This window comes from Castor canadensis, chromosome 10 (assembly GCF_047511655.1).
Source record: "Castor canadensis chromosome 10, mCasCan1.hap1v2, whole genome shotgun sequence".
Taxonomy (NCBI): domain Eukaryota; kingdom Metazoa; phylum Chordata; class Mammalia; order Rodentia; family Castoridae; genus Castor; species Castor canadensis.
Window position 1 is genome coordinate 96,419,065 of NC_133395.1, and position 7,123 is coordinate 96,426,187.

At 42.3% G+C, this 7,123-nt stretch overlaps 1 pseudogene; it reads right to left on the bottom strand.

Moving 5' to 3' along the window:
- Positions 1–6,507, bottom strand: LOC141411397 (ubiquitin carboxyl-terminal hydrolase 17-like protein 6; annotated as a pseudogene).
- Between the last annotated feature and the right edge of the window lie 616 nt (positions 6,508–7,123).

Here is a 7,123-nt window from a genome sequence, read left to right on the forward strand (position 1 = left end):
CTATTCAGTGTGATTTTTTCTCATGCCCACCCTGTACTTTGATGGGTGAATCATGATTCCATTGGAAGGCAGGGTGCCTTCTATTTTCCGGATGTTGAATTCAGACTTTGGCCGGTTTTGTTGTTGGAGGATTTTCCACTGGTCTAAGGTGATTTCTTTTGTTGCTGAATCTTCCTTGTGTCCGCAGGGTTCTCCAACTTGCATGTTGGACGGTCTGTGAAGCTCTCTTTGTTGCGCTCCCATGTCCTGGTCTGCCACCTCCAGGAGACTTTGTTCCTCACAATGAGAGAATCCAATACTGTGTCCATTGAGCTCACTCTTCTGAACATAAAAGAGGACATAAGCTTGCCTATTCAGCACAGATGTAATGCCACAGGGAGTTACCTTGGCATCATCCATTTCATACCAGTGTCCGTTGCCAGCTTTTATGTAACACAAGTAGTGCCCGCTGTGCAGCTCAACCCAGCATGGACCAGTACAGCATACAGGACATACACAAGTGGTTCTGTGTTCTGGTGAGACATATACGGTTGCATATCAATACACTCTGGGTATTGCACGACCCTGCCGATTTTAACACCCGTGAAATCACAGAACCTTTTCAACACAAGGATAAGAACCTTGGGGACCGTTTTCAAAGTCAGTGTCTTGGTAGCAGGCACTCTACTTAAACAAGTAGCACAATCATAGGCCTCTTCCCCATCCAGATTTTCAGGCTTTACTAAACATTTTAATGCTTCCTGGACACTCTGAGCTGCCTTGATATCCAGACTTATATCCAGATAGGGGTCAAAGGTATCAGAAATGCCATGGCACCGAAGGCACTTGATTTGAGACCTCCAGTATCCTCCAAAGAGCTGACAGACTAGGCTGGTGTTCTCAGCCTGAGGATCCAAATCCTTGTGCCCAGGCAGGCATGAATTCTGCATTGCACCCAAAACGAACATCAGAAACTCATGGGCATCTTCCTGCTTATATTTATGGAAACCAGTCACCAGGGCCCTCAAAGGCTGGATCACCTTCCCAGAGTGCTGGAGAGCTCTTATCATGTGAGCTTGCAAAATACAAATCATGCAGGTGTTCAGTGGACAACAGGTCTGGGAGTGCTCCTGGGACAGCATATAGTTGGCAAGAGGGGCTGTGTATGTCAGACACTGCAGTGTGGCATTCATGTAGCAGGTGTTCCCCAGGTTCTGCAGCCCAGCACCAACCACATAAGGTTGCTTCCAAGTCACACAGAATTTCTCCTTGGGAGCTTTGTCTGTTGCCAACACACTCTCATGCTTATTAACATCTGCATCTTCCCAAGAGGGCACCCCCTGGGCTAAAGGTCAAAAACACACAAAAGGACTTTTAGCAACAGGACAATTGAAAGTAGAGAATCTGTTTTGGAAACACATAAGACTCAGACTTACCTCTCCAGTGGTGTTGAGCAGCCTCCATTTCTGCAGGAGCAAGAATCCCCAATTTTTCTAGCTGGAACTTCCAGTAACTGAGGAGTCCTTTTTCCCTCTGAGGAAGTCTCCAATGACTGACCTTTGGAGCGCTTGGCCTTTTTCTATCCCCATTTGCCACGCCCCATCAGTTCACACAAGTTCCACCAATCACCTTCCAGAACTCAATGTCATCTGCTTTAAAGGGCTTGGTCTTTCCTTATCCCTGAGACTTCAAGGTTGTCCCTTCCCCAATTTCTATATCAACAAACACGATCAAGGGGAGACACAATGGTTTACGGACCTCACGCCCATATCACAATGAGAAAAACCAATCAGTTGCATTTCCTTCTACTGGAAAGAGTATGGGGCAAATTATGGAATTTACAAAGGAAGCCCATACAGTTGGCAAACCCAATGCCACACAGTAAACAAAAATAGTACAATAAAGAAAGGGAAAAATGCAAAGACGAAATAAACCATTAAATAAGCTGGTGGAACTGTGACATTGCCATACTCATATAGGTTTGTGTTAATTATGGGAAATCTAAGTCTGGGAATATTGTGAAGCAGCTGCAGAAAAATGAAAAGGTCTTGATATAAAGCCCCAATACCATCAAAGAGAAAATGTACAATACTTTTTGAGTATTGAATACACAAAAGAAAAAGTCCTATTGAAACACAGAAAGAGTTATTTTTCAAAAAGCAGTCAAAATTTGAAGCAGATTTTAGTTGGGTTGTGTAAAGAGAGACAGAGGAAGCAAAGTACATTATATGCATGTATGCAGATATCATAATGAAACCACTCATATTGTACAATTAATGGGCACTAGTAAAAAATACTATGAATGATATGAGAAAGAAAGAAATTCTAAGGCTGGGCACATGGCCAAGCCTCTGCATATTCAGCTCAAGGCCTTGACGTCAAACCCCAAACCATCAAACACATATAGACAAGCTTTTATGAGTTTCTGAGATATTTCTGAACCCATTGTTAAGGGGTTCTTTTCACTTAGTTGTTTCTCTATCTCCGTATTTAATGAACATAAATTCTTCAAGTTGGGAAGTACTTTTAAATTGGTCCAAGTAAACCTGTGAAGAAACTTGTCACACAAACTTTCCATCTCAGAGATTATGAGATTCTATCTGATAGGATTAGGATGATTGCATTAAAGACTTCAGAGAAACTTGTAATGGCATAGGTAGACTGTCTCTAAAAGAAATAAACCCCAAAAAATCACTGGAAAAAACACCCACAACACAGTACATGTAGATTAGTTAGAACGTTTTCCTTTCTTCTTGGACATCTGGAGTTCCACCATAGCATTGAAAAGAAAGCAACTCTTATTTGCATTTCCATCCAGGATACTGGAGAAAATTCACGTGGGCAAAGTCATCTCCCCAGGGACTTTGAAGAGGCCCAGCAGTGTCACATGATCACCATTACGCATCCCACCTAAGGGAAACATCGTCAATCTCCTAATCTTTCAGCTGCAAATGGTAATGTGGTGTTGTGGCAGTTCTATCATTTCAAGGCATGGGTGTCTACCTCCCTTCTCTACTCATATGGATTTAGTAAGACAAAACAATAATAGAAAAAAAAAGCACAAAATGAACAGTTCTGAATCTGAACAGGGAAAACACCAACGCAAAGAAATACCTGAATATTTGCTCTCTTTCGTGTTTTTGAGGCTACTGGACTGAGAACTTTTGCTTTCTTGGCAAGAGGACTACAAGATTCCGAAGGGAAATATTCTAGACAGGAATCTTCAGCACGCATATGACGATTTCAATTTTCCCCCAAACCATTTATTTACTTACTTGTTGATTGATTTATTTGTTTGTTGGTTTATGTTTAAATTAGGATACATTCCTTGGACACAGGGTATTCATTTTGACAGTTCCATGCATGTTTTCATTTTGCCTCTTACATTACCCCAGGTTTTGTCTAGCTCAACTCCTTCCTAGTCAACTTGGTGCAATTGCAGCATGTTTCCTTCTTATCGTTCCTAATGCTTTTTAATTCCACGGACCACATTCTCTTGCCTGAATCCCCTCCTTTACCATACCTTGTCCCACACTTACACCCTACCACATGCATTATCTATTTTACAATTATGTAGTTTATACTGAATTTCTAAGTTGAAGTATCCTGCTGGGTTGTAGTTAACTTTTGTCAGTTCCACAGCATTTATTTCTCTTCCTTTAGCCATAACCCAAGCCCTATCCTTCAAGACCTTTGATACATGTTTCAGAAATGTCACGAGTACAGTTGAAAAGACATTTGACAATAATGTGCAATCCAAACCATAACTTCTACAACTGAGCAAAGAAAAGCAAAAAGCAAAGTATGTAAGGCTTAGTGTGAATTCTTTGTGGCCTGTGAAATGCTATCTTAGTTTCAATAAACCATTTCATTTCTTGATTTACACATTGTGATGGAACTCAGGACTTTGTCTACTTTACAAAATGACTCCATAACTGAGTTACTTATGATAACTGTCGCTTTTAATGCTGTTGTAGTGGGTTTCTTACCAAAGGTCTAACTCTGTCCCCCAAGGTTTTCTTGCTGTCTCTTGGTAGCCCACGAAGGTCTCTACTTCCAATCGATCTGCCTCAAACTCCAAAGAGCTGGGGTTTCAGCCGTGCCCCACCATGCCTAGGTCAGACAAAATAATATTCCACTTAGAACCTACACATACATATCCCCATACTCCTCCCACTCTACTCCAGTCTGAGCCATGTTTTTGAAAACAAACTGGAAAAAGTACTGAATATGAATTCATGTGGCTTCATTGTGTCTGCCAGCATGATTTCAACCTGACAAATTGTAGACACACAGTTTCACACAGGATGCAGATTCCTGGTTGCCTGAGGAAAGGTAAGTGAGAATGGTGACTCCCCAAAACTTTTATGTAGCTTCACCTGACTCCTGTGATTGCAGACATCACCCAATCCACTCATCTTCATCCATAAACCTCACGTAACATAATGTCTCACATCAAAACTTGTGTGACTTCTCTTTACCAACTCTAACCACTAGAAGAAACTTAACTCTATTTTCACTCTTACTAATATGTCTTTATTAAAAAAAAAACCCAAACGAATCAATAAACAACTAATGGTTAAAGGACGGTCAATGAAATACACAAAGCTGTGCAGAATGAGTTGCACCTTTTTCAGTGGTACTGGGGACACAACTCAGGGTCTCATGGTCATGAGGATTTTATGCCATATACTTGAGACATATTTCCAGCCCTAGATTTCAACTACAGAAAATTAACCTACGAGTTATGACCCATTCACTCTGCCCAACTGTTTAAAACGTGTATGTGTTTGTAGGTGGGTATACATTTGATTGTGTTTCTCTGTATTACAATGTGTATATGGTTTTGTTTTGTGCCTGTCGGGCTGTATGCTCATGTCCTTAAGTGCACTTCCTTCCTAGCAGATCACGACCATGGCTATGGTACAGCTGGAAGGAGAGATAGGGCTGAGCTCTCCAAAGAGCAGCCACCAGCCTCTTCCCAAAGGAGACAGGTAACAGGAAACAGTGCACTCCTTCCTGTGTACTCATATGCGGGGTACATCACCCCTTCAAATAGCCAAATACATCAGCAGAGAAGCTGCCCAAAAATTTCGGTTCCGACTCTTTTACACTTTGGGAATTTTCTGGGAGAGTCTCGACGGCATCCATAGGAACTTGACACACTTGAGTGTCCTTGTTTCCTGCTGCTGGCTTGTAAATATGAAAGCCTCAGGGATTCAGGCTCGATGACATGGGGAACATGCATGTGAACTCACTACTGACTGGGGCTCTCTGTCCCCAGAAGCCCTCTCTGAAGTGCAGATGTAGTTATCAGATCCTGGCCTGGTGAAGCCCTCCTACACCCTGTCCTTCTGTTGTGCATTCTCTGGGGACTCCGTCAAAAGTACTAGATGATCTGCCATCAGTTGTATCTTCCATAATTCAGGGTAGGAGCTGCACTTTATAGGACATGCTTATAGAGGGGGAACTTTGAATACAACCCATCCCTGACGAGATGATACTCCACGAGAGTTAGTCATCCACGCAACACATCTTCCCACAGCTGAGCTCTGTGACTACAGTGGAAAAACGGGTGTTTAGGTGTGTGAGGGACACAGTGAGGGCACTTCATTGATGCAGGGAACACGGGCCTGGACTCTAAGAGGCTCACAAGACTCACAGAGTCCTGAATATCAGACAAGAAGCAATGGAAGGATAGAAAACCTACACACTTCCTGTTTGACTTAATAGATTCTCTCTCCTCTCCTACATCGCAGCTGCACCAGTGATGTCCCTTCTCTGTTCCCATGTTTGTCTTCCCTCATGTTCTCACTGTGGCAATAAATTAGAAGTGACTTTGCCTCTTTAACGTGTACTGGGTGTAGGCAGTAGATAGGAGACAGTTACCATTTCCCATATTATCTTCTTTTTCTCCTTGACCCCCAAAATATATACACTGTACTCAAAATCTTCTCTTTGGTGTTGTGTGCTGATTAATGTCCCTACAAATTCATAAAAGGCAGCCCTATGTTAAAAGGTAGACTAATTGGAGTGTTAATATCAAAGGGTAGGAAAGCTTGAATGACTTCATAAACCTTGGACTCATCCATCACATCCATCAGTGTATGTCTTCCTAGGGGAAGGAGATTCACACACTAGGGCATAGAGTGCTCACTTTCATATTCATTCCGTCATTCCTTCCTTCTTTTATTCCTCTCTAAATATACCTCTCTTGTCTACTCTCTCGTCTCCTCTTTTTCTCTTCTCATTCATCTCTCTTGCTCTCTTTCTCTCTCTCTTTCTCTCTCTGTCACTCTCTCTGTCTCTCTCTGTCTCTCTCTATCACCTTCCATGACAAACTCTCTCACTTTCAATCTCCGTGTTTCTTAGGACACAAATGATTTGGAACAGTGACATGCCATCTCGGAACGTGTTCGCTGTTATGTATTGTGAGGAATGATTTTTTCCAACCACCACCAAACACAGTTTAGGACTGAATACTGCCACCAGGTCCTCTTCACGCAGGTATGTGAACACCTCACCCATGTGGGTAGCCTTACCTCACACTGTGGCTGAGCTCCTTTGGCATCCTGTGTTAATGAACTTGTCATCCACATGCAAACTCTTGTCTTTGATGGTCAGGTTTGCCCTTTTTCTTCATTCCTCATGCACAAAAAACAGGGTGTAACACTTCCCATAAAGCAGGTCAGAAGAGAAACATGGAGATCAATACCCTTAACATTCTTGCTGGCCATGTATTTGCGTGGGTTGTGAAAGGTTGTGGTGATAACGACCCCAGTTGGATGGAGCGCCCCTTCCCACCAACTCTGCGGTATCCCCACTATCTCTTCTAACCTCACCCTAGAGAAACTTCTGTTTTCTATCCCTGAATTTAGTGTAAATCTGTCCCGATCCCCTAAGATGCATGAGTCAAAGCTGTTCTCCCTTCCACTCATTATTCCCCCAAATCCATGCACATAAAGAGATTCAACGAAATAATTTTTATAAATATTGTAGTAAGATATATACATTGTCCAGGAGGCGATTCCTACTAATGATTCCTATTAATTTCATACTGTGCACAATTTACACGGCACCCATATTAGCTACTCATCAGGATTCTCCCCAGGACACTGGAAGCAATTGAAGGACTTTTTTTTAC